Source organism: Bos taurus, chromosome 26 (assembly GCF_002263795.3).
Source record: "Bos taurus isolate L1 Dominette 01449 registration number 42190680 breed Hereford chromosome 26, ARS-UCD2.0, whole genome shotgun sequence".
Taxonomy (NCBI): Eukaryota; Metazoa; Chordata; class Mammalia; order Artiodactyla; family Bovidae; genus Bos; species Bos taurus.
Genome location: NC_037353.1, coordinates 22,080,080 through 22,104,428, shown reverse-complemented (window position 1 = coordinate 22,104,428; position 24,349 = coordinate 22,080,080). Strand labels below are relative to the sequence as shown.

Here is a 24,349-nt window from a genome sequence, read left to right as displayed (position 1 = left end):
TTGAAGCAAGAAGAAAGGAGACCTAATGGAGGAGTCACAAGGTCATGAAGGGAAATGTGTGGGGGAAGGGCGAGGTGACAGAGTTTTTTAAGAAAAAAAATCAAGTCCCTTTCTGAACAGTCTCCTGGACAGAACTGTGACTGCTCACTCTTGCCTCCCAGAAAAGCAAGAATGACCAGGTCCTGGGGGCACATGCCCATGGCCCTCAGGGCAAAGAGCAACTGGGGACAGGCTGGCAGATCTTCGTGAGCGTCCCTGGCAGAAACTCCCAAGCTGCCATCAGCTTCCCGTCCCTTTGCCTCTTGCATCTCTGGGTCTTTCCAGTGATGGCTCAGGGCTCTTTCCCACCTCCTAGCCAGGGACACTTGTGAGAAACCATTGTCACTCACAGCCCGAAGACCCCTCAGTTCAAGTGTGCAGGTAAGGGAGGGGTGTGGGCTCCCTTCACTCTACTTCCTACACTCACCTGATCCTGTCACGGCCCCACCCCAACCACACGTATTCATAACACTCTTCAGAGACTTCCAGAATCCTCAGTGGGATCTAGATGGCCCAGCCCAGGGACTGCATTCCTTCACCTTGGTTCTGTCAGGATGGCTGGTTCTGAAAGTCAGTCCCCTCTGTTCTCTCCGCCTCGGTATCTCTCACCTTCTGTCACCTTGCCCACTCGTTTCCTCACCACTGTCAATCCCTCAGCAAACAAATGTCTTCTGCCAGGCTTTCCTGATACAGCTGGTTGGTCCTGGGGCTGAGGTTGACCATGACTCGACCCCTACTGACTGTTCTGTCCCCTTCTAGAAGCCCCCAGGGAGATTCCATTCCTTGAGGGCCCAGAGACCAGGCATCAAGCAGACAGAATAATATTCTCAAAGCCCCATTTGTTTCTAGCAGCTCAACACAACTATCAGGAAGTTTCTCTCACAGCCCAAATCAGCCAGGTCTGTGACTTCTGTGCTAAGAAGCACAGCCTCCCCTTTCCAGGGGCTTCCCATGTGGCAGAGTGGGAAGGAATCCATCTGCCAATGCAGGAGATGCAAGAGACATGGATTCAACCCCTGGGTCAGGAAGATCCCCTGGAGAAGGAAATGGCAACCCACTCCAGTATTCTTGCCTGGAAAATCCCATGGACAGAGAAGCCTAGTGGGCTACCAGTCCAATGGGGTTGCAAAGAGTTGGACGTGAATGAGCACACTCAAGAGAGAGCTGCCCTTTCCAGAGAGGGAGGAAGCTACCCAGACCCCGGCAGAGCTGAGACCTGGCTCAGGATCTGTCTGCATCCTGACTCTGTCTGCCCAAGGACATTGCGGAGAGCTTTCCCTTTAGCCTCCCACTTCAGGAACCCTTAGCTCCAGTGGCCTGTCCTCCATGGTGCTCAGCGAGAGATTCCCTTAATGATTTGCTCCTGCAGTCATACAGAGGAGTTTTACACTGACATTTCTTCTCCATAAAGCCAAGACTAAGTCTACGAGGCTGAAACTAAACTCCAACCCTACCTGTACAACAGCAGTATGACTAGGCAGGTCATAACATCTCTCTGAACTTCCCTTTCCTCATTTTCAAAAGGAAAAGTGGTCATTGCTGTGATGGAGGCCATGCTGCAACACCACACTTTCCTCAGTCCTCAAGGACTGTCTCCAGGTGCCTCCCTGGCCTGTCAGCTTTCCTCGGAGTTGTCTCTGCCAAAGAAAGCTGTCTCGCTTAAGGTCATGCCCTTCCCTGGGCAGCCTGCGTCCAGTGCCTGGTCACCCCAGCCATATGAAGGGCCAGCCCCCTCTCTCTACTCCAGACAGTTCTGAAGGGCCTTGCAGCCTCAGAGCCCTCCATGTGGTCGACTAAGGCCTTTTCTGAGTATCACGACCCAACTTCTCCTCCAGTTCAGTCCTGCTTCTTTCCAGTTCCTTCCCTGCACCGGTGATAATCCCAAGGGCTCCCCAGTGAAGCTCCTGCACAGCCATCTCCACCCCAGAGTCCACTTTCAGACCCAACCTACAGACAATTCAACTTCTGCCTACCTGCCAACTGGCCTACCACAAGGAGGAAAATGTCAAGTGCCCTGAGAAACACAGCTGCTGCTGTTTGCCATCATCATCATCGTCGTCGTCCTCTTCATCATCTCCACAGCAGGGCCTGCCCAGCTGGTGTGATGAGGTTCACTTACTTCGGCCAGAAAGTCCAGTAAATGAACACCCAGCCTTCTTTTTTCTCCTAAGGACAAGGTCCTTTGCATTCTTTCTTTATATCTTCTGATTTGAATGAACTTCCCAAACAGACCAGACTCCCTCAGAAAGCTAGTCATGGTCCTAAGGATTTAAGGGGCTTAAATTGCTGTAGCTCTGTTACGTCTCATTCTCTGCACCAAGACTCAGAGAGCTAAGTGCCCACTGAATTCTTTCTCTGACACTCTCTAGGTGCCTTCATAGCTGGGCTTCTTCCTCTTTTATTTAAAAAAAAAATGTTTTTTTGGCTGCATTGTGTGATTTGTGGGATCTTAGTTCCCCGACCAGGAACTAGTGCCTCTGCAGTGGAAGCTTGGAGTCTTAACCACAGGACCACCAGGGAAGTCCCTACTCTTATTACAAGTATGTACTTTCCTCCTGTAGACCAAAGCATCCATCCCTAGGGTATGATGACAGGTCTACTACAACCGAGACTTCCTTCCCTCTACGTCATGTTTACTTGTTTACAGCCCCCTTATAAAGAGAGCCTGGATCCCTCTCTCCCAAGAGACAGGCAATGGTCCCAGATCATTGTTAGCCTTCCAAGTATGCCCACACTGTCTCACTACTGGGCCCCCAGCCTTGCCAGCATTTTGGAGTGGAATGGCAGGTAGGGACACTGCCAGGTGAGTCAGATCTCCAAATCAGTCCCTATTTCTGGGCCCTGCCTGACCCAGAATCTGTGCTCCTCAGGAGTGTGGTGTACTTCATCTCTTCTGGAGCTTTCCCTGCAAGGCTGCAAGACTCTGAGCAGGGACCCAGGGACATGGGGGATGGAGGTTTCTCACCCCATCCCCCATTCTGACATCACAGCCCTCATTTTCTGACACTAACTGGTTGCCATGGAAACAAGTTCCTTAAAGTGCACGATGACTTGAGTTGGGAGGGCCATAGGAGGGCCATAGGAGGGCCATAGGAGCCAGTCGTACCATGAGGAATCCGCAGAGCCCCTCAGAATCAAGTGGCCCGGAGTCCCTATCCTCTGCTGATACATTCTCCTCACATATAGGAGAAAAGTCTATCTTGCCTTTGAGTAGGGAGATCTTGCTGCAAAATCAGAGATAGTGTAGACCAAAAAAAGCCAGCCACTTACCCTGGAACAAATGGATATTAGATGTGATGTGGGCCCCTCTCTTTCAGGCCTAGAGCAGAAGTCATCTATTTTAAGAAACTGTCCTTAACTATTCAATCTCCCAGCCCCATTCCCAATTCCATCACACACACACACACACACACTCCCCTTACTACTTACTCACACTAGTGTTTACACCTTCTTTCAGTCATTCATTCATCAGGTACTGATGAGCCTCTGGTGTGTGGTAAACCCAGTGCCAGGCCCTAGGGATACAGCCAGGAGCTGACAGGGCCCTGTCTTATGGGGCTTCCTGTCAACATCTTATACCACATCTTGTCCTTCTCACATGCTCATTCCTTTAATAAGCACCTCTGGGTTTTCTTTTTTCATTCCAGTTCCCCAAATGTGGTGTGCTCTCTGGTTGTTGGTAGGGTGGAGTACAATTTGCTCGTTATCCTGTTGTACTCACATCCTTGCCTAACACTAAACTCAAGATTTGGGGCCCCTCAGTCTCCCATGTTACCCCACTGTTCCCAGTACCAGCCTTCCAAGGAGCTTGGATTCTTCAATTATCTTTCAAAGCAAAGGAGCTTTGAATGAATAGGACTTGATAGGAGCAGAAAGCTGTGTTTGCCGTGTGCCCACTGGAGCATATACAAAGGCCCCAGATACACGACTGGGCTTTCATGCACCTGTGTCCTGCCATCACACACGTGTGCTTATGTTGGCCCATATCTGTGACTTCTCCTAAATTGGCCAGTGCAGGGTATGAGCATGTGTGTGATTCCACTTATGAGCGTGAGTGAGCATGTGTTCAGGGGAAGGGGAATTTAGGGATATGTCTCTATGTGTTTTTTCCAAATGCTTGGCTTTTTTCAAAATGGCTTAGAGCACTACTGTCATTTATGGGGTTTAAAATGTCAGAACAGGGCCCTCGAGGAGGCAGGGGAGATTAAACTGCAAACAGTGAAGGTTATAGATGACGTTTCTGATAGGCTGACAGGCAGACTCAAATGATGCCACACTTTAGCAATCATTTAAACACATACATTTGTGCGTGTGTGCACATGCACACACACACACACACACCCAGATCAATGCTCCATATTTTAATGGCATATTCTGAAGGCTAAAAACATAAAAGGCCAAGTCTAGAGAACCACAGTTCTGCTTTCAGAGCCCAACCAACTGCTGTCTGTCGTATGCGCGCGTGTGTGTATGTGTTCTCACTCAAGTGCCCCTAGTGTGCTAAGTGAACACCTGCATCTATTTGTGTCTATATAGGTTAATTCCACCTCACTTTTATATAATGCCCTATATAATTAACAAAATATACTACATTCAACAGTCTACCTGAGCAACATAACAATTTGTATAATGTAGGCAGGGTCAAGTTACTACTCCCATTTTATAGATGGGAAACTAAGGCTCAAAGAGGTCTGATGGACTATCCAAGATCACCAGCTACGAAATGATAAAGTGAGAGTTAGAAGCACTGTCTTGTTATACTTATCCAGAGCTCTTTTCTTGACGTTGTGGTTCTCAATTCTGGCTACAATGAAATCCCCTGGGGACCTTTTTAAATCTATCAGCGCCTGGGTCCTATCCCTGGAGATTCCAGTTGTTCAGAAGGTGGTCCTTGCAGTATATTTTGATATTTTAACATGCAGGCTGGTTGAGAACCACTGCCTCCAGGCCTGGGGGAATCAGGCAGGAGCTGTGCAGAGGGGTGTCCCAGGTGTCTGACGAGGCTGATATTCCCTCCATGTGAACGTGGATTCCAGTCTCTTTTCCTCCTTAGTACCTATCACAGTATCAACTCCCCAGAAAGACTTACTTCCCAGGACTGTCAGAGCCTTTATTTCTTCTGTATCACCCCAACTCCCCACCCTCTTCCAGACTGTGAAGACCTCAAAAGGATGCTCAACTCAGCATGATGAATGAAGAGGCTACCGGCCATGTGCTCACGGTTGTAGCCACCCAGTTAGGGGCAGACAGTGTGGTCTCACCAACAAAGAGGAGAACCAGCTCTACCTGGCCTGTCAGCTAGGGCAAGGCCAGAGAGACAAAGGGCAGCTGCCTTAGTGATGTAGGGAGGGATGAAAAAGGGAAAGAGAGAAAGACAGAAAGAGGGGAAGAGAGAAGAGAACAGTGGGCCCCTTGGAAGGCTATATGGACCAGCTAAGGGCTAGAACCCGGCAGTGCTCACCTCACTTCACCCTTGGCGGGAAAGGTGGGCTAGCGGTTAGGAGCACAGACTCAGTAGGCAGCTACCTGGGCTTGAATCCTGGTTTCTGGTTACTAGTAGTGTGACTCTGGGCAAGTACTTAACATCCCTGTGCCTTGGTTTCCTTATCTCTAAAACGGCGATGATAATATTAGCACCTGCCTCATCAAGCCTCTGGGAGTATTCAGTGAGTTCATGTCAAGGCCCTGACAGAGCATGAGTGCCAGGTAGGGTTCACCTGCTGTTATTCTGCATCATCTGATGCTTTGGAACTCTCCCTCCTCAAAATCCTTTCTGAATATTCCTTCTCAGTCTTTGCCAGCCGTGTTCCTCTGCCCTCCCAGTCACTGGTTCGCTCCATTTTAGAATCACCTGAGGGACTTTTGGGCTTCCCAGGTGGCGCTGGTGATAAAGAATCTGCCTGCCAATGCATGAGACCAGAAGACCCAGGTTTGATCCCTAGATTGGGAAGATCCCCTGGAGGAGGGCATGGCCACCCACTCCAGTATCCTTGCCTGGAGAATCTCATGGACAGAGGAGCTTGGTGGGCTACAGTCCATAGGGTCACAAAGAGTCCGACAGGACTGAAGCAACTTAGCACGCATGCATGACAAATTTTACAGCTCATCCCCAGAGTTTCAGATCTAGTTAGTTGTTCTGGGCTGGGGCCCAGACACTGGTGCTTTTCAAATTCCCTGGCTCATCAAAATGTGCTGCCAAGGTTGAAAACCACACACTCCTCTAAGTGTTGATACTCCCCAAGACTATTCTTGGCCCTCTTCTCTTCTCATGTCTTTCCCAAGTAGCTGACCTCCTTCCCATGGTTATAATACACATCCATATACTGGTGACTCTCAAATCCATATATTCCTGACAAGGCTTCTCTCTTGAATTCCACACACCCATTTCCAACTCCGTACCAGACATCTTCATTGCCAAATGTATGGACATAAAATTATTCTTAATAGCCTTATAACTTCCAGGGTATCTTTGCTGAGATGTACTCTGGATCCCCCAAGTGGGTACATGTCCCAGTCAGAACTCAGCATTTTTTTTTTTTATTATTTTTTATTTATTTATTTTTTAGAACTTAGTACTTTGCCTTCGCCCCAAACCCCTTCCACTCCTTCTGTTCCCCACCTCCATCACTCCCAATCATTCACCCAAGGGTGTCATCCAGGAATCCTCTCCCCCATCACATCCCACCTCCAACCACTGGACAAAATCCTGTCCATGCCCTTGTAAGGCTCTCCCCAGTCTCAGGACCCCCAACCCCACTGCCACAGCTCGGGTCCTCTTTGTCTCTCGCCTGCACAGTTGTAGGAGCCTCCTTACTGACCTCCCAGCCTCCAGTGTTTCTGGCTACATTCCCATGTTCGTTCTCTTCATCTTCTTCAGAGCTAGTTATCTGAAATGCAAGTCATTCCCCTACTAATGCCCTCCCCTATAAAAGCACAACTGCCCACGGCCCTTTACTATCTGTCCCCTGCCCCCGGCCTCCCCCAGAGTGACCTCTCCACCCCACCCTCTGTACAGCAGGTCTCCAAATGAGCCATGCTGTTCGATGCCCCAAGGCTTTTGTATATGCCATTCCCCTTGCCTTATGGGCCCTTCCTTCCCTTCCCCCTTCTATTCTGCCCACATTTACAAATTAGCTGAAGCACCAGCTCCTCTAGGAAGTGTTAGGTTGAACTGACCCCTGTTCTGTTTTTTGTCCTCACTGCAGCCTGTCGTTGTCTCTCACTCCTGTTTTACTTTCTTATTTTCATGCCCCCACTGGATTGTGACCATATGGATGGGATGGACTATGTCTTTTTTGTCTTTGAGAAGTGGGGTGAGGAGGGAGGAGACCAGACTCTTAAGCTCAAGTTCCCTTGGCTGAAACACTTGTTTAAGACTGCTTTGGCTTATGGCTCTGGATTTTGAAGGGTAGCTTCCTTCCTCCGGGAGCCAAGCAAAGAGGCTAGGTTTGAGCAAAGAGATCCAAATAACCCACTGGCCAGACATTGTGGTCCTAGGTTCCTCCTCTGGCTCTGCCTTTCCAGGCCCCAGAGCTGGGAGCTCTGATTGTCTCGCCTTCAGGGCCCAACGGAGGTGAGCAGAATCTTCGTTCCCTTCTTGCATTTGAGATCAGGCTGGGAATGCCTCCATAGAAATCTTCAGGGAGAAACCAAAAATAAATAAATAAATGAAACAAAGATATGGATCCATAAACACTTAGAAACACAGAAATGGACAGAATGCAGATGTCTGATTCTAATTTGTCACCCCTTCCTTAAGGAGCGCGTCCCAGAGTTGCCTTCTGGACACTGTCACCCTTGCCTAAGACAGAGCATTCAAAAGCCCCTTCTCTCACCACTCTTACCTAGCAAAGGGGCTAAGCAGGAATTCTAGTCCCACTCCTCTGCTAGGTGGGCAGCCGAAAAGGTGCAAAATTTAACAGCCAGGGAAATTAAAGCAAACCCTCAACCTCCACAGAAGTGAAAGATCAAGACCATCAATGGTCTTGAGCAATAGAAAAGGTCAGGGCCCAGAGAATAAGCCACAGAACAACCACAGTGTTTGCCTCATTCATGGCTGGATGTGCCATGTCTGACCCTTAATCACTAATCCTTCTAGAGCCTGTGGATTATGTCAGCACTGTGCCAAGCACTAGATTAGCCCGAGTAACCCTTACAACAACACTATGAAGAAGGGACTATTATTACTGCTGTTACAGATGAGGAAACTGAGTCTCAGAGAGGCTAAGCGACTTTTCTAAGGTCACAGAGCTGATAAGTGCCTAAGCTAGAACCCAAATTCAGTCTGACTCTAAAAACCCAGGCTCATAATTTCTATGATGTACTGCTTTATATATGTGGCATTATCCAGTAGTTTCTAATAGTAATAATAATAGCTAACATTTATTGAACAATGTGCCAAATACTGTGTTAAGCACTGTATACACATTACTTTGTTCACTAGATAGGTACTATAATTAGTCTCACTTTATAGATGAGGACACTGAAGCTTAGAGAAGTTAAGAGCATTGTTCATGGCCTCAAAGCTAGTAGGTGAAAGAACTGGAATACAAACCCAGGGGGATGGATAAAGGAACCACCAGCACAGACAACCCCCTATCTAGCACTACCACCATCCTAGAGAATGTCCACGAAGGCAAGAGAAGGCCTTTCCAGGAGCTCTGACAGGGTGCTGACACCTTGATAAAGACTGTCTGTGGACTTTTTTTTTTTTTTACTTTTTGGCCACACCCTGTGGCAAGTGGGATCTTAGTTCCCCCGACCAAGGATTGAACCCACATCCCCTGTATTAGAAGGCAGAAGACTCTTAACCACTGGACCACTGGGGAAGTCCCCTGTCTGAGGACTTTTAACACATGTCCTGCAAAGGCAGCACTAGCCTGAATAGCCAAGTGCATGGCACAGGGTACTCAGAAGTAGCCCTAGAAGGTTGGGCAGGTTCTTCTTTTCCCCAGGGCTCTCTAGAGTATCCTCTCACCAGCTGGATGTACTTACAATAGTCTGGCACTTGGAACCTGATTGGGTTTGGGGCCCCCAGTATCCAGAAGACCGCCAGGACTCTTTCCTAAGAAGGCAGTTTTCAGCTCTCCTTGCTGGATGCTTCAGTTCCTGATGGGAATTCTCACAGACAGCCTTCCTGTTACCTAAGGAAAGAGAAAGAGAGAGAAGGGAGACAGCCAAGTCCTGGCCTCCCCTCCCCATCTCATCACCTTCCCAAAGCCCTGTAGGCCACCCCCACCACCTCCGATCCCACAGACTTTCTCACCTTCAGGCAAAGGCAGATGATGGCAGAGCTGGGGAACAGAACTTTACCGAGTCCCAGGAGGACTGCACATCCCTGTCTTTGGTATTTAGGGAAGGTGAGTCCCAGAGGAGAAGGAAGGAGAGACTGGGAGAGGAAGGCCGAGATGCTCAGAGATGCAGAGATACAGATGGAGACTGACACCAGGAGGGGTTTCAGAGAGAGACAGAAGAGGCGGGCGCCAGGGAGGGAAAGAGACTGAGGAGGGTGGGAGAGAGGCAGAGAAAGGGGGGAGGGAGGAGAGAGACAGAAAGAGCCAGTTGCTTTATTCATGGCTGGTGATATTATAGACTGAGTGAAAATCACATTATCGTAATGGGAAAGTTAGAGTTGCTGAGATGATGCCCTGAAGCCTCAGCGCTGATTGGGGTGTGATTGCTATCTGTATTTATATGTAGAAAGCAAAGTTCACTGCCAGTTCAAGATGGTGGCGGCTGCTTTATGCAACATAATTCTTCAGTAGGGAGACGCCCCGAGCAAGCGGAACCAGCCGTGCCGGGAGTGGGAGCCCGAGCCTGAACCGGAGCTGACGCCTGAGCGAGCGCTGGAGCAGGCGGTGGAGCCTGGGGTGGAGCCGCGCGGAGCTCAGCCTGCGGAGGAGGGCGGACCCCAACCGGAGTGGAAGCCCGGGCAGGACCAGCGTGTGGTCCCAGAATGGGGTCTGATGGAAGGTGGGAGGAGAGCGGGGCGCGAGAGCCTGGGATGCGGGCCAGGAGTCGCTCCCACATCCTTCATCCGCCAGGCCAGCCCAGAGCTAGGCCCGCCCTGGAGGGAGGGCTGGGCTAGACCTTCAGAGGCTGGAAACCTTGGACGGGCTCTCCAGTGGACCCCACCCCGCCCCCCATTGTATAATTCAGTGCGAAACCGGACGATAAATGTGAGGAGTTTTAATTTTTCCCGTGATGACTGCTTAAGCGCCTTTTTGCCGTCTCACATTTCTTGACATTTTTAATTTTAAATTTCTTTCATGGTTCCCGGCTGTGCAGACCTGTGGTCTGCCGCTTCCTACTGAGCAACCCATCAATTGATGAACGGGTGTGACCTCTGACACCCCCAATGCAGAGCGGGTTGGGAGGGGGGCGGGGCAGAAGGTGAGCCCAGACTCCAAGCCCTGCCCTGCTCTGTGAGGCATCAGCGACAATCAGCAAGAAAGAAAAGGGCTGTCTTTGCAGCCTAAGCAGTCTGTTAAGCTTAGACCACCATTTGCTGCTGCTGTTTAGTTGCTAAGTCGAGTCTGAATCCTTTGCAGACCCCTTGGACTAGAGCCTCCAGGCTCCTCTGTCCACGGCATTTCCTTCTCCTTCAGGCCTGTTTCCCTCAGGGCTTCCTGGGGGACTGTTGCAGGTCCTAGAATTGCCAGAGAAAATGCTGGGTGCTCCATCAAATTTGAATTCAAATACACAACAAATTTAGCAAAAGTGTACCCATGCTTTCTTGGGTATTTATGCTTAAAACAAAAACAAAAACTACTGTTTATTTGAAATTCAAATTTAATCAGATTCACCACATAATAGCTGTGTGGCTTTTAACTTCCTAGACCTTCAGTTTCTTTTATCTGAGTACTAAGATAAAGTAAGTAATACATTCCTCAGAGGATGATTGAGATACAGTATGTAAAATACTCAACCCAATATCTGGCACAAAATAAATGCTCAATAAATAACTACAAAATACTTACTCCCTTACATAACCTCTAAGGCACCCTTTAGTCCCTCCCCATTTCTATCCTAGGCTTCTTGGAAGTCAAATGAAAGGCTTGTATCAGGATTCCTACTCTGGAAGCTGCTAGTTGAATGGGGGATCCCAAGGGTAGATCTGATGCTACTTTGGTCCCCCCAGGGGCCTTACCCTATAGGATCCACTGAGAGTTCTGGAAGGCTGATTACCAAGGTGGAGCAGGAACAAAGAGCAAGTCCTAACCCCAGACCCAAATCAAGCCTCACACATTCCCAGCTACCTCTTCTAAGCTTCGAGAACAAAAAAGAGTCTACCCTTCTTTAGGTCCCCAAGTTTGCCTTTCTCCCAGAAAGATGGAGGATGGAGCAGGGTGGTGATATGATACTGGACAGGAAGGGGGCCCTGCCTTCCTCTGAGACCACAGATTGGGCTGTTTGAGCAATCAGTCTCCCCAACAACCATCCCATCAGGGTGTCATCCCAAACCCCCTCCATCCTCTGGCAGAGGCCCATGTCCAGGGCACACCAGCTTGAAATGAGTCCCTCAGGGTCTCTGTGTTTTTTTCTCCCTCGGCCTCTCTCATATCTCAGCTCTACCTCAGCTCAGAACTGACTTGGAAAAGGGAAGAGGCAGTGTGCAAAGAGTCCCACTGATGCAGCCTGGGTTCCAATCCCACCTATATAATTTTGAACCTCTCTCTCGTAGAAAGATGAGGCTTGTTTCCTTCCCTCAATAAAGGTGTTCCTGACTCTGAAAAGAAAAGAAAAAAAAGTGGTTCCCGGTAACCCTCATTTCCAGGAAATCTGGTGGTAGTTGGATTCCAACCTTTGTCTCTGAAGGAGACTAATTATTCAGGAGACAATTCATGGACCAATAGTAGCATATCTCCTTCCTTTCAAGTGGTCACAGACTCAAGACTGCAGTACCAGGCAGATTATATTAATGTGAAGCAACCAGTGGAAAGCAATAGGGAGTGGTGGGATCTATGGCTCAAAGGCACTGCCTCTCCTAAAGGCATTCAATTTCATGTTTCAAATACTGTGCTCAGGAAATCCAAGGAAGTCTGATTTTGATCTATTGCATAACTCCCTAGTTTCTTGATCTTTCTGGTGACACACTTATCCCTAGCCATAGGGTCACAAAGTATTGACACAAGAGTAGAGAGACAACACATACAGAGACACACTAAGCTACAAAGATACATGGAGCCTTCTTTGTAAACACCACCATCAGGCCCAAAGGAGCAGAGCATAGGACACTCACAGAGGAGCTGCTCATCCTCAGCTTGCTTTCCTGCCCACCTCTTGCCAATCTCCCACTCTCTGCCTTCTCCTTGTTTTGCCCACTGGGACCCAAGTCTGTTGCTCACCCCGTTGCGCCCACTTCCCTCTCTCCCTGATGGTGCTGCTGCTGCTGCTGCTGCTGCTAAGTCGCTTCAGTCGTGTCAGACTCTGTGCAACCCCATAGACGGCAGCCCACCAGGCTCCCCCGTCCCTGGGATTCTCCAGGCAAGAACACTGGAGTGGGTTGCCATTTCCTTCTCCAATGCATGAAAGTGAAAAGTGAAAGTGAAGTCGCTCAGTTGTGTCCGACTCTTAGTGACCCCATGGACTGCAGCCTACCCGGCTCCTCTGCTCATGGGATTTTCCAGGCAAGAGTCTGGAGTGGGGTGCCATTGGATACACTGTAAAGCCCAAAGGGTGTAAATGGAAATGGTGGGGGAGCACACCACACAGTTGACCCCTATGGTAGAGCCAACACACATGCATCCAGGGCCCCTGGAACATCCCTCTTGCTTTTGACACTCACAGCAGGCCTATATCGGGGCTGAGGATTGACAAGCAGTGTCCACATACTCCTTGGCCTTGATATCAGGATGATGAATTACAATCCCAGTGGTTTAGGTCCCTGCTTGTTATGAACTCAATCAGTATACGTGGTGGCTCTCTCCCAAAGACCACTCAGCAGCTCTAAGCCTTCCTAGATCCCTCCGCTGGGGACTCAGCCATAAACCAGAGGCCCCCGGCACTCAGGCCATTAACCCTGGAAGGGTTCTGAGAGGAGATGCCAAGTCTGGGACTTTTCCACACTCCTCTGGTCCATTACATCTTTGGCCATCGGTGCCAGAACCTAGGCAACCTCTTCCTGGGCTCAGTTATTTCAGCAAAACAGACTATCGATCCATTGTAATAAAGAAAATAAATTAAAATCAAGTGCTCCTTCAAAGATTCTTGAGAACTGATTTTCAGATGATTCACTGGAGGGAATTGTCTGTGCTCCTGTCTCCTTCCCTTTCAGGATTATAAATAACATTGATCATCACCAGCATCTTATCAAAGCTGGGATGTCCACATCTTTGGGAACAATTACCCAAATCACAGAAGAGGCAGGAGAGGACTCACTGAATAAGCTTTTGTCATCTTAGAGGTACAGGGGCGGTGGGGAGGGGGGAGTCCAAAGAGATGACCTCTGTCCTGTCTTAGAGGATGAAAGTGAGATATCTCCCAGGGCAGGAAGCTTGGCTGGCAGTTCATTTATTCAGCTTCCTCTGAGGTTCCTATTTTACATCCCTCTGGGCTTGTGTCTAAGGAGCTATGTTGAGATTTGCACATATGTCCCTGATCCCTAGAATGACCCAGCAAGAGGAACTGAGGTTTGGCAGAGGACATTCTGCTTGTGGTAGAGGGAAGAGAAATGAGGCACCTGCCCCAGAAACCATGTGCCCTCCCCCCTTATCAAGGAATAAAGCAGAAAATCAAGCAGTACCCCTGGGACAGTGAAAGGGGCTAATCTGCTCAGAAGCTGGAGGCCGGATAAAATGACCCTTGCCTGAAATGGATGTCAGAGGAATGTCTCTAAGGAAATGTCATTCTACTCTCCTTGGAGGGCACTAGATGTAGCTGGTAATCCACCCCACTCCCCCAACTCCTGACCCTTCTACACACACACACACACACACACACACACACATAAATCTTAATTGTGTTCGGGACTTTTTACAGCTCTAATTAATCATATTTAGGGCTGTTTCCAGCTGTTGCTGAGGGAAAGAAGGTCCCACACGCCTGTGACTTAGGGTAAATCCAATCAGATGGAGGAATTCTTTGATTCCGAAGAAGCTGAGCATGGGAAAGACCCCTCTAATCCCAGAGCCTCTCAGACCCTGCCTGCCACCTCCTCTCCCCCACATCTGTCCTTGGAAGCTGATCTGGGCTGGGGAAGGGGAGGGGCTGGGGGCTGGAGGGGAGGGACCAAGGAGATGGGTGAGGGAGGCACCCGCCTTGAGATGGGTTGACTGGAATCAGGACCTAGCCCAGTGCCTCGCTGACTTGGAGCTTCTGCCCTGTACTTAGGCCATTTAGTGGGCTCAGGGGACCCACGAGTTACTACAGGAGACCGGGCCTGGACTAGTCAGACTAGTGGGTGGGCAGCACTGACCTAATTACAGCTCTGTGTAGCCAGCGTGGCCTGAAAAAGGGCCTCACCCAGGCCTTCTGCTTTCCTGTGCCTTCTCCCCAAACCCCAGAGGCATCTCTGTCAGCTCCCTTAGGCTCTCATACGTCTCTCCTTTTCTGGGTGTGTTTCTCTCTCTTCTTAGGGCTGCATGCCATGATTTCAATGTCTTTCCCTGATGCCTGTTTCTTTTTTTGGCTGTGATCTCTGAACTCCTAAGCCACACTACCTCAGATCTTCACAGAGATGCACTGAAAGATAGACATCTTAAGGGGAGAGGGTCAGAGCCTGGCTGCTGCTAATACCTCTTCTTTGGTTTACGCTGGTAGTCCATTAGGTACACAGGTGGAGCCAATATGGATGGAATGAGAGATAGGGAAGGTGGGATGGAGGGAGAAAACCTGCTGCTGAGTAGTGGGTGGACAGCAAGGGGCTACCCCACCCCTTAGAGACCCAGATGGGAGAGGAAGCCTTCCCCGGGGTGGAAAGTGAGGGTGCAAGGCTATAAGAAGGCCAGACAGAGACGAAGTAGTGGTGACCCTATTCTCCCTGCTATGATGACCCCACCTCTGCCTACCCCCTTGTTGAGGCTTTCTGGGTCCTGGCCTAACTGGGCCTAAATAACTGAGAAGCCCGTTACAGCCTTGCTGTTTCCTCACTGTCAAGTGTAAATGCTGCACTGGTCGGTGGGGAAATGGGGCTAATTTGAATTGATAATAGGAAACGCAGGGAAAAGTCATCTATAGTGAGTGAGGAGCGAGCGATCCCTGAGCAGATGCTAAATCTTGTATAATGAAAGAATCTGCCGATGTCAATTATGTACGAGCGTCTTTGCAGTGGTTGGAGGCGGTGGGCGGGCGAGGGAACGGAGGGCTGGGTGCATCCCATAAACCCAAACACCCATCAAAGGCTCATACATATGGAGCGGCGGAGATTACGGCATAAATTTGAATGTTATGAATGTGCATGAGGGACAGGCAGGAAGCCTACCTCATAAGAGGGAAGGAAAGGGACTGTTTTTCAGTGCGTGTGTACAAGGGAGCTTTTGTCCTTTGGGTCCCTCAGCTGGGTCTCCTCTATCTTAGCTGTGTCCCCTCTAAACCCAGTTATGTCCCAGGATGAGAAAAAATGTCAGAGTCTAAGGGTGCTGGGGCAGGGTAAGGTCTGCTATTCTTTGGAGGCTTTGGGTCTAGCTGCCCTTGACCCAGAGGGTTGCCAGGATGGGATCTAGAGACTGATGCAGCCAGAGACCCAGAAGGCTATTTTGAAATATCTGTGATGTGAACATAGCTTCCGCTCCTGCCTAATGGAAGATACAGGAGAGACAGCGATGCTCACCATGGAATGGGTGGGGTGATCCTGGAAGACAGCCTGGAGGAAGAGGTCACAAGCTGTGCTATAAAGGGGGCCAACAGCTTAGAATGACAACACCAAGGACACATCTTCCTGTTCCTGGGTACAAATCCACAGCACAGATAGAAGTGTGTGCTTGTGAGTGCACACACATGTGTGTGCATATACACACACGCATGCACACACACACACACACATACAGGTGGTAACAGGGCCCAGACCCCTCCATCAGTTCCCAACCTGCAGTTGCTCCCTGAGCAGACTCTGTGATTTGTGGTACAGGCCACCCAGGGACTTTAATCTTCACCGTGACAAATGCAATAAAAGGAACAATTTGGAGATCAGAGCTAAGGAAGACACATTTACAAACCCTTCCCCAAAGGTTGGATGGGGCTGTCACCATGTGATTTGTGCTGGAGATGAAGCAGGGAGGGGTAGAGGGGGAGGCAGAGAGCTGGAGAAGGCAGACTGGGGAAGAGGAAGCCTCACCACCTCCTCCTTACCCTCTCTGCTGGATCCCAGTGGGGTGGGCTAAGGCGGCCTGTGCATGGTGGGAGGAGGCCTGGACCGCAGGCAGCCACTCCACCCCACCCCCATCACGACCAGGGACCACAACTCAATTACCAGGAACACAGGCCAGAACCACGAGCTTCAGAGATTCATCTCAGCAGTTCAGGGGCTCTATCTAGGGGAGGGATTGGTGGGGTAGTGGGCGGGGGGAGAGAAGGTAGGAGAAGAGAGAAAGGAGGAGAGGCAGAGGCAGAGTGGGCAAGACATTTTAACATGTCAAACTGCAGAGGGAGCCCCAAAGAAGCCCCAGTCTGGAAGAGGAATGAGAAGGGAGATTTCCCAACCAGGGCTCCTTGCTCAGCCAGACGTGGAAGGATCTGGCTTCCTAAACCTAAAGCAGCAGTGGGGTGGGTGGGGCAGGGGGCACCCACCCACCCATTTGATCTGGGAACAAATCTATGGGAAGGTAGATCAGCCTGGGGTTCCACCGGATAAGTTTATCTGGGGTCTAAGAACAAAGCTGGTAGATGGCCAAGCAGGACTGAAGACACTGGTACAGTCTGGGAACTAGGGCCTCCCTTTCCTCTCTGAGCTTCTCCTTCCCTGTCTGAACAACAGGTCTAGGCTAGGAGATCTGTAAGGTGCCAGCTGCCTTATATCATGGGCGCTCTGAGCCCCAGGTTTCCTAGAACGAACAACAGGAGACTGGGTGAGAGAGAAAAGTGCCATTCTGCCACTCCCCCACTTTGCCTCTCTGTTGCTGGACTGGTTTACAAACACATGCGCTCCTGTTGGATCCCAGCTCCACTTCCCAGAGTTCAGGTCTTCAATTCTCTCAGGCACCCATACCCCAGAATAAGGGTTCAAAAGTAACTCTTTGGCCCTCTTTCTTCTTGAAAAACCTGGTCAGTCTTACCTTCCTTTTGGATAAGACCATCCTCAAACCAAGGCCATTTTGTCTCTAGCTCCTTCTACCCCATGCCCAAGTGGCCCCTTAGGAGATGTTTTCTCTGCCCCAGGGTGTAACTTTGAGGCCTCTGGGTGCCTTCTAGTTCCCTAACTTTAAGCTCCCAGCAACTGAGATGTTAGTTTCCTTGATCAGTGCCCTCCCCACCCATCTGTGCTCTGTCCCCTGCCCCCAGCTTCCAACCAGGCTGAGAGATGCCATGCTGGCAGGAGGTTCTAGCCTGGGAGGCTTTGGTTTTTCATCTCACTCAAGGTCACACCTGAGGTTTCCTCCACTTAGCTGCTGCCCTTGTGCATCTCCAGGTTGACTTGGTTCTCATATACAGGTAAGTGGGCCTGGTGAGTACCTAAATGTGGGTAGGAGAAAAGAGACTTTAGGAGTGTGTGGGCCTGACCCTCATTCAAAACTCCCTAGGGAAGACTGACACTCAGACTGGAACATCTGGTCATGGCCCAGCAGGCTCAGAGAAGTTCCCTCAGCTAGACTGGGCCTCTTCAGGGTGGTGACTCAGGGCTGGATCTTGGTCTCCAAGGGAGGTAGGGAATTGGGGAGGTTGAGGAGGTGGAGGAATGAACAAAGGTATATTTTCTAAGCTCTAGACAAGGAGGAGAGGATTCCCTGCTTAGGAATGAATAGAGGGGCTTGTGGGGGCCAAATCAAAAACAGGCTGACATCCCCAAATCTCTCTCCAGCAGAAGGGCATAGACTGGAATTGTACAAACTCCATCTGAATGAGTCCCTTGGAATAGGGTCCATGATGGACAGGAGACACAAAGGGAACTGAACTGCTGATTGCTGGTTGGGGTAATTCCCATGGTCCTCTGCTGCCTCCCTCTGGGAGAGGGCAAGAGGACGAGCCCTGTCCTCCTCCCAGCTCCTCCTCCTAGCTCCTCTCCACTGAACCCCATATCCCCACCCAGGTCCCTGATTTCTCCCCGGGTCCTTGGACACTGTACTCACCCCCGACCTCCATCTCCCAGACTCCCCCACCCTCACCCCACAGAAGGCATGAGAGAAAAAGGGGACTAATAGGTGAGCAAAAAGGGACTCTCTGGAATCTCTTCCATTCCCTGACTCCCCTCTTCAGAGGAAGAAAGGACATGACTTGGTTCACTCATTCACATCCCCCGTGGGCTGCAATGGGAAAGGAGGACAGAGGAACAGGTCTGAGAATTGGCCCATACCCCAGGACATCTTCTTTTCCCTGGAGTCTTACTTTACCCAGAGACCAATCCTTCTCTGAGGCCAAAACCAAGGCCAGGCCCAGGCAGGAGTGAGTCCACATTAACTGATGGTTCATTATCTTTCAATGCCCCTCCCACTGCTGGTGGGTTGATCCCAGCTGGGCAACCCCTGACCCCCAGATCTGCTTACCTCCCACCAGGTTTAGTCCAGTCCTGAGGCAGCTGAGCCCCGAAAGGGTGGTGGGGAGGGGAAGGCCAAAGCAGGATCAGAAATGGCCACAGGGTCACATGGGCTCTAAGGAGGCACTTCCCCTCTGAAAGCCCTCAGATTTATCCAGCAGACCAGAGATTGATGAGGAAATAACAAAACAGTTGAGGAGAAGGTCATTTTGGGTCTCTCTTCTCCTTCATGTTCATACCCATTTGGCCTATGATTTGCAACTGTCCACTTACCCAGGACATCCTTATACTCACACACACACGCACACACATGCACACACACAGAGCTGAGCTATGTCCAGCCTCCATACTTCTGTGATAAATCATGGGGTGAAGACTAGTGCAAAGGGCTTGAGGGGGAGGGCACATCAGGAGGCTGGGATAGCAGAGGGAGCAGGGTTGGCACGCACAGTGTGGGGTACTTTTAGGGGAAGCAGTGAGGGGAGAACACATGGTGGGGCTGGAGGGTATCAGGCAATGGAGAGAGACAAGAAGTAGACGGTCAGCCAGAGGCTAAGTAGTGGTTGCCTCTAAAGGGAAGGCTTCAGGCCATTCTGCTTGAGCAGAATCTCATGGTGATCAGAGGCCCAGGTGCTGGTAGACCAGCATACCCTGTCCTCAGTGAGAGGTGGGCTGGCTCAGGCCTTCCAAGGCCTTCCCAGAAGGAAGCCAGTGGCCAGGAATAACTCTGAAAGTGTTAGTCACTCAGCTGTGTCTGACTCTTTGGGACCCCATGGGCTGTAGCCCGCCAGCCTCCTCTGTCCATGGAATTCTCCAGGCAAGAATACTGGAGTGGGTTGCCATGTCCTTCTCCAGGGGATCTTCCCAACCCAGGGATCGAACTCACATTTTAGGCAAATTCTTTACTGTCTGAGCCATCAGGATTTTTCTTCTCTTCTGATGTTAAGAGGATGGGCAGGTGAGAGTTGGGTGGCAGAGCTCCTTTCTCCCCTCCTTCCCAGAAGGCTAGATTCAGCCACTCTCTCCAAAATCAGTCATCCCCTGATGAGATCCACCCTCCTACCCAGAGCTTCCCAACGACCTCCCAAAGGGAAAACCAAACCAAACAGGTCCTCTCTAACTTGCTTGCAATCCTAAACTGAACCAGCTCAGGGTAGGAAGAGGCAAAGAGGTGACTGTGTCTTTCCACGCATGGCTTCTTTGCCTGAGCCTAGTCTTATGACCTCTTGCTCTTTAGTGGAGTGTAAGGTCAACAGGGTTGGGAGGGTGGCCATTTTGACCTTGAGAGGCCTGCCCCTGTCTTTATCCATGCCCTGCCAGCATCCAGTGCCCTTTGGAGGTTTATAGTCACATAAATTGCAGAGTCCCATGCCGGGCTTGGAGCCTGCAACTATAAATAGGCACGAGGTAAACAAGGTGGCAGATGCAGGGGCTTGGGACTAGACAGAAAATCTGCCCCCCTTTGCCTGGGCTGGGGCCAAGGCACATCCGTGGAAAGGGATATCTTTGCTCCCCTCTTCTCTCTCCTCCCCTGCCTGCTGGCTCCTAGCTTCCTGTGCTCTGGGCTTCTAGTCTTTTCCCCCTGGGGATTATTTTCTAAGGCGCCTTTCTGCTGCAAAGCTTCCCATGTCACCTGCCCTGTTTCTTCCGAGTCAAGACGGGAGGGGGCTGGTGGTGTATCCGTTACTTATAGTGCCCCCCACCGCCTCTCTCCAGTTGCTTCACTTTGCCTGCAGCCTCTGCACCGTCTTGAAGCGGTACTGCTGCTGCCAATCACCAAGCTCTGCCACTAGGGGCGCCCTGATCCCTTCTCTATCCTAAGCTCGTGCGTGCCTGCGTGCTAAGTCCCTTCAGTCGTGTCCGAGTCCTTGCGCTGTAGCCCGCCACGCTTCTCCGTCCATGGGATTCTCCAGGCAAGAATACTGGAGTGGGTTGCCATTCCCTTCTCCAAGGGATCTTTCCGATTCCGGGATCGAACCCGCGTCTCCTGTGTATCATCCGTTGGCCGGCGGGTTCTTTACCGTGACGCTCTAACAACATTTTTCAACTAGGAAACTTCATAGTCTCAGAGAAACTATGTAACTCCAGAGAAACAAACTAACCCTTTACCCTCTAAAGTACAAAACATAAAAGAGTGCACAGATTCCTGTCATTTGAATTAATAGCTTCCAGGTTACTTGGATCTCTGGGCTGTACCAGCTGATTTCTAAGCAGAGAATTGGCTTGAGACAAATTTAGGGGGCATTGCTTTCTGGATCTATCCCTGCCTCCCCTCTGCCCAAACCTGGTCCACTTTCCTGCTCTGTACTTGTCTTGGCTCCAACAGGTTCTCAACCCCCAAAGAGTTTTCTGAGCAATTTCAGACCACTGGCTCCACAATTATCTTTCATTATCCCTTTTGTAAGTCTCAGTCTTTAACTGTGAACTTCCTTCTTTCATCCCAAGTTGGGCTTTCCAAACATATTCATTCACCACTTTAGAATCAGAAGTTATAGCTGAAAAGGACACCCCCATTTTTTTTTTTTTTAACCAATGGGAGATCTGAATTCCAGAGGGTTTAGGTGATTCTCATCACAGTCGCATAGCTAACACTGGCTTTGTTGCTAAGGCTGGAAACGCACTTTTGTGAAGCCTGGCTTCTCCAACCAGACCTCCTCCTTCCAGCTCCTAATGGCTTCCTTTGCCCCCTGGAAACAGGCTTTCTCTTTTTCGAAGGTCCATTCTCCTTTGAGCCCTGTCTCCAGCTGCCTTCTCACATAGGGAGAAGGAATGGACAGGCTCTGAATCACAATGAGTGGCTGAGTCTTACATGGCTATTTCCAGTACCTTCTTCCCTCCCTCCACCCCATGTCACTGGGTCCTCTCTGATGGCTTACTGAGTAAATGATCATGGAAGAATGACTTTCCAGAATCTCATTTGAATAAGGCATGCAGGACTGAGAGGCATCCTTCCTGCTGTGGGAGGTTACTTCCCTGGTTGCTCCTTCATTTTCCTTATGCATGTCAGTTCCCTAATTTGGAAGGCAGGGTGGTACCAAGTCCTGCTCCATGAATGATGTCCCCTGTGCCCTGGGCATGCAATGACCAAGTGAGCACAGGTACATGCACACACACACACCCTCATATTCTCATCACCAACCTATTCAAGGGTTTCTAGACTAGGAGTAAGACCAGAATCTCAGGACACAGAATCTTTTGTCAAATGAGTCACAAGGAAGGGAAGACAAAACCAGGATCAGACCTGCGGGGTGGAGACATGAGTTCGTGTGGTTCTCTGAGACCAGAGGTGAGGAGGAGGTATAAGTAATGCTGGTAAGTGGGAGCAGCCTGGCTTCCTGATAGCTGGGAAGGGTGTCTGACTCAAGGCTGTCAGAGTGAATGTAATCCACAGGAGAGAGGAAAGAGGCTAATAGAAGTCAGACAGGAAGTGCAGTTACCCCAGAGTACTCCCATCCTAGAGTTGGACTGGAGCTCCCAGATGCCATGTGGAAGTGTCTAGGATGTGTGTGGGGCAGCTGGAGGGATGGCCATGATCTATCCAGCACCTGTCCTGCCCCTGCAGGCTGATGATGTAACAGTAGAACAATGTGGCTTCGGAGAAGAAGGGGGGCTTTGGAATCTGGGGGAGGACTGGTCCAGTTCTCAGTGGTGTGGCTGGGATAAGGCAGCTGTCGTCTCTGCTCTGAGCCCTGAAGGATCCCCTGGCCCGTTGGTGATCATTTAGCCTGGTTATACTCACCTTAATAACAGTTCTTCAATCATGGGTTGGCTCATGAGCTCTTCTTTCAAGAAATGAAAATGATTTGGGCTACAGCTGTCAACCACATAGACTCTAATCAGAGATCAGACGAGGCACAGAAAAGACCCTGCCCATGACTGAAAACAGGGGCCTTCCTATGGGGACTGGGGCATTCAAACACTGGAGGATTCCTTATTCAAGGCCTCCAAGCATCTACTCCCTCCTTCCCACACCCACATCTCACCTCCCTTGTTGTCTGATGCCCACCCCCCACCCCTACCCCCCCACTGGCTTATGTACCTTCAATTTAGGTCTCCCACAAAGGGTTTCTCACTCAGGCCCTCTTCATGCCTTGCAGCTGGTCTCTCTGGAAGGCCTCACCTTGCTCCTTGATGATCTATCACCCTAGCCCTCTGAAGGATTTCATCAGATTTCCTGCAAACATTTTGGATATGAACTTGCCTATAGATTTGGTGACTACAGTTGTCTAAAATGTTCCCAGAAACTCTGCTGACCAGCCCAGGACAGACAGACTGGAGAGCTGGTAGGACTCTCCATCCCCCAGCTTGACCCGCTTCCCTTCTGCTTCTTCATCCAGGCTTCTCAGGTGATTGGATGATCAGAGAAGTGATCTCAGTACCCACTTCCACACCTTTCCCCTTCCTTGTCCCTAACCTGACACCCCAGGTTGTCATTCTCCAAACTGTCCTTGAAATCAGCAGCCATGTCTAACATACTCATGTGCCCCAAACACAATTTCACAACTTAAGGGTTCAATAAATATTTACTGAATCAGTCCTCAAACTTCTTGAGTATATTTCCTTCTTTTCTCAGTACATGGTGCTGTTAACAATTACACACTTTTAAAATTCCCAAGGCAGTTTTTGAGGAGCTGTTCAGAGGCATTAACCTCTTTTAGTCTCAGATGCTGAGGAGGAAATGCGCGGATGTCCAGGTCTGGGACCCAGAGCTGAGCACATGGCCTGTCTGCCTCCCCTGAGCCTCCAGGCCCCAGGCGGGATTGTCTCGCCTCACTCATCCTTGCCGCCAAGGCCTCCTCGGCTGTATTTATATACACTAAAGCCTCTGCCCGAATAAAACATCCATGTAAAATCCAATTTCCTCAGAATCTCTTTTGGAGCCTGGGCCTGAGATGGAGTAGGTAACCCCGGCCGTAACTGCCTGAACCACTCCTGCTGGCTGCAAAGGTGAGGCCCATTTTTCAATTATCTATCTGCTCTGACAGCAGCGGTCCAACCACCCAGCCAGGGAAGGGGGAGGGGGAGGCAGAGCTGGGGAGAAGGGAGAAAGAGGGCAAGGGCACTGTTGGGAAGAAAGAGAGAAACCTAGAGACAGGCGCGCGGGAGAGACCCTGCACGTGGCACCCAGTAGGTGCGCAAGAATTATTTGGAAAATGAGCGTCTGGAAGAGTGAATTGGGAGGGTGGGGGAGAGGCGAGGAGAGAGACAGTGGGTGGAGAGAGGGAGAGAAGGCGAGGGAGGGGGAGGAGGAGGGGGAGGGGAGGCGAGCGTGGATGGAGCCAACAAGAGGCTCCTGTGTCAATCCGTGGAAACGGGAGGCAGAGTGATGCGGTCACAGCTCCTGCCATCAATATCCTCTAATATAAATGTCAGTGATGCTATTTTCCGCGCAGTCATTTCGCACACTGCTGATTACATTAACGTATAATGGAGGGGCGCCGGCTCCACTGCTTTCTCCCCTAACCCTCCCCCCGGTGATGTGTCAATAGCCGCCTCCATGAACAAGTCAATTTTCTGCAGGCTTGGCAGCGGAATAAATCTGCCCGGCTATGGGGAGAGCTGGAGATATTTATATACCCGGCTCTTGCCTCCCGTGTGCGCGCGTGCGTGTGCGCGGCGGGCGCGGGCGCGGGATTGCGGCGGGCTATGGGTGGGGAGGGTGGGGGCGCGCCGCCGAACTGAATG

At 50.4% G+C, this 24,349-nt stretch overlaps 1 long non-coding RNA gene across 4 annotated transcripts; it reads right to left on the bottom strand.

Moving 5' to 3' along the window:
- Positions 1-6,089: 6,089 nt before the first annotated feature.
- On the bottom strand, positions 6,090-23,645 carry LOC100847491 (uncharacterized). 4 transcript variants are annotated; one of them, XR_009492985.1, is made up of 6 exons: positions 22,102-23,645; positions 17,560-17,646; positions 9,305-17,018; positions 9,034-9,182; positions 7,515-7,675; positions 6,090-6,926 (listed from the first exon to the last, which is right to left on the bottom strand). It is a non-coding gene; the product is annotated as an uncharacterized lncRNA (long non-coding RNA). The 4 variants fall into 4 exon arrangements; XR_009492986.1 differs by lacking the exon at positions 6,090-6,926 and adding an exon at positions 19,551-19,600 and having other exon boundaries at positions 7,383-7,675; XR_009492984.1 differs by lacking the exon at positions 6,090-6,926 and having other exon boundaries at positions 7,383-7,675.
- Positions 23,646-24,349: the final 704 nt, after the last annotated feature.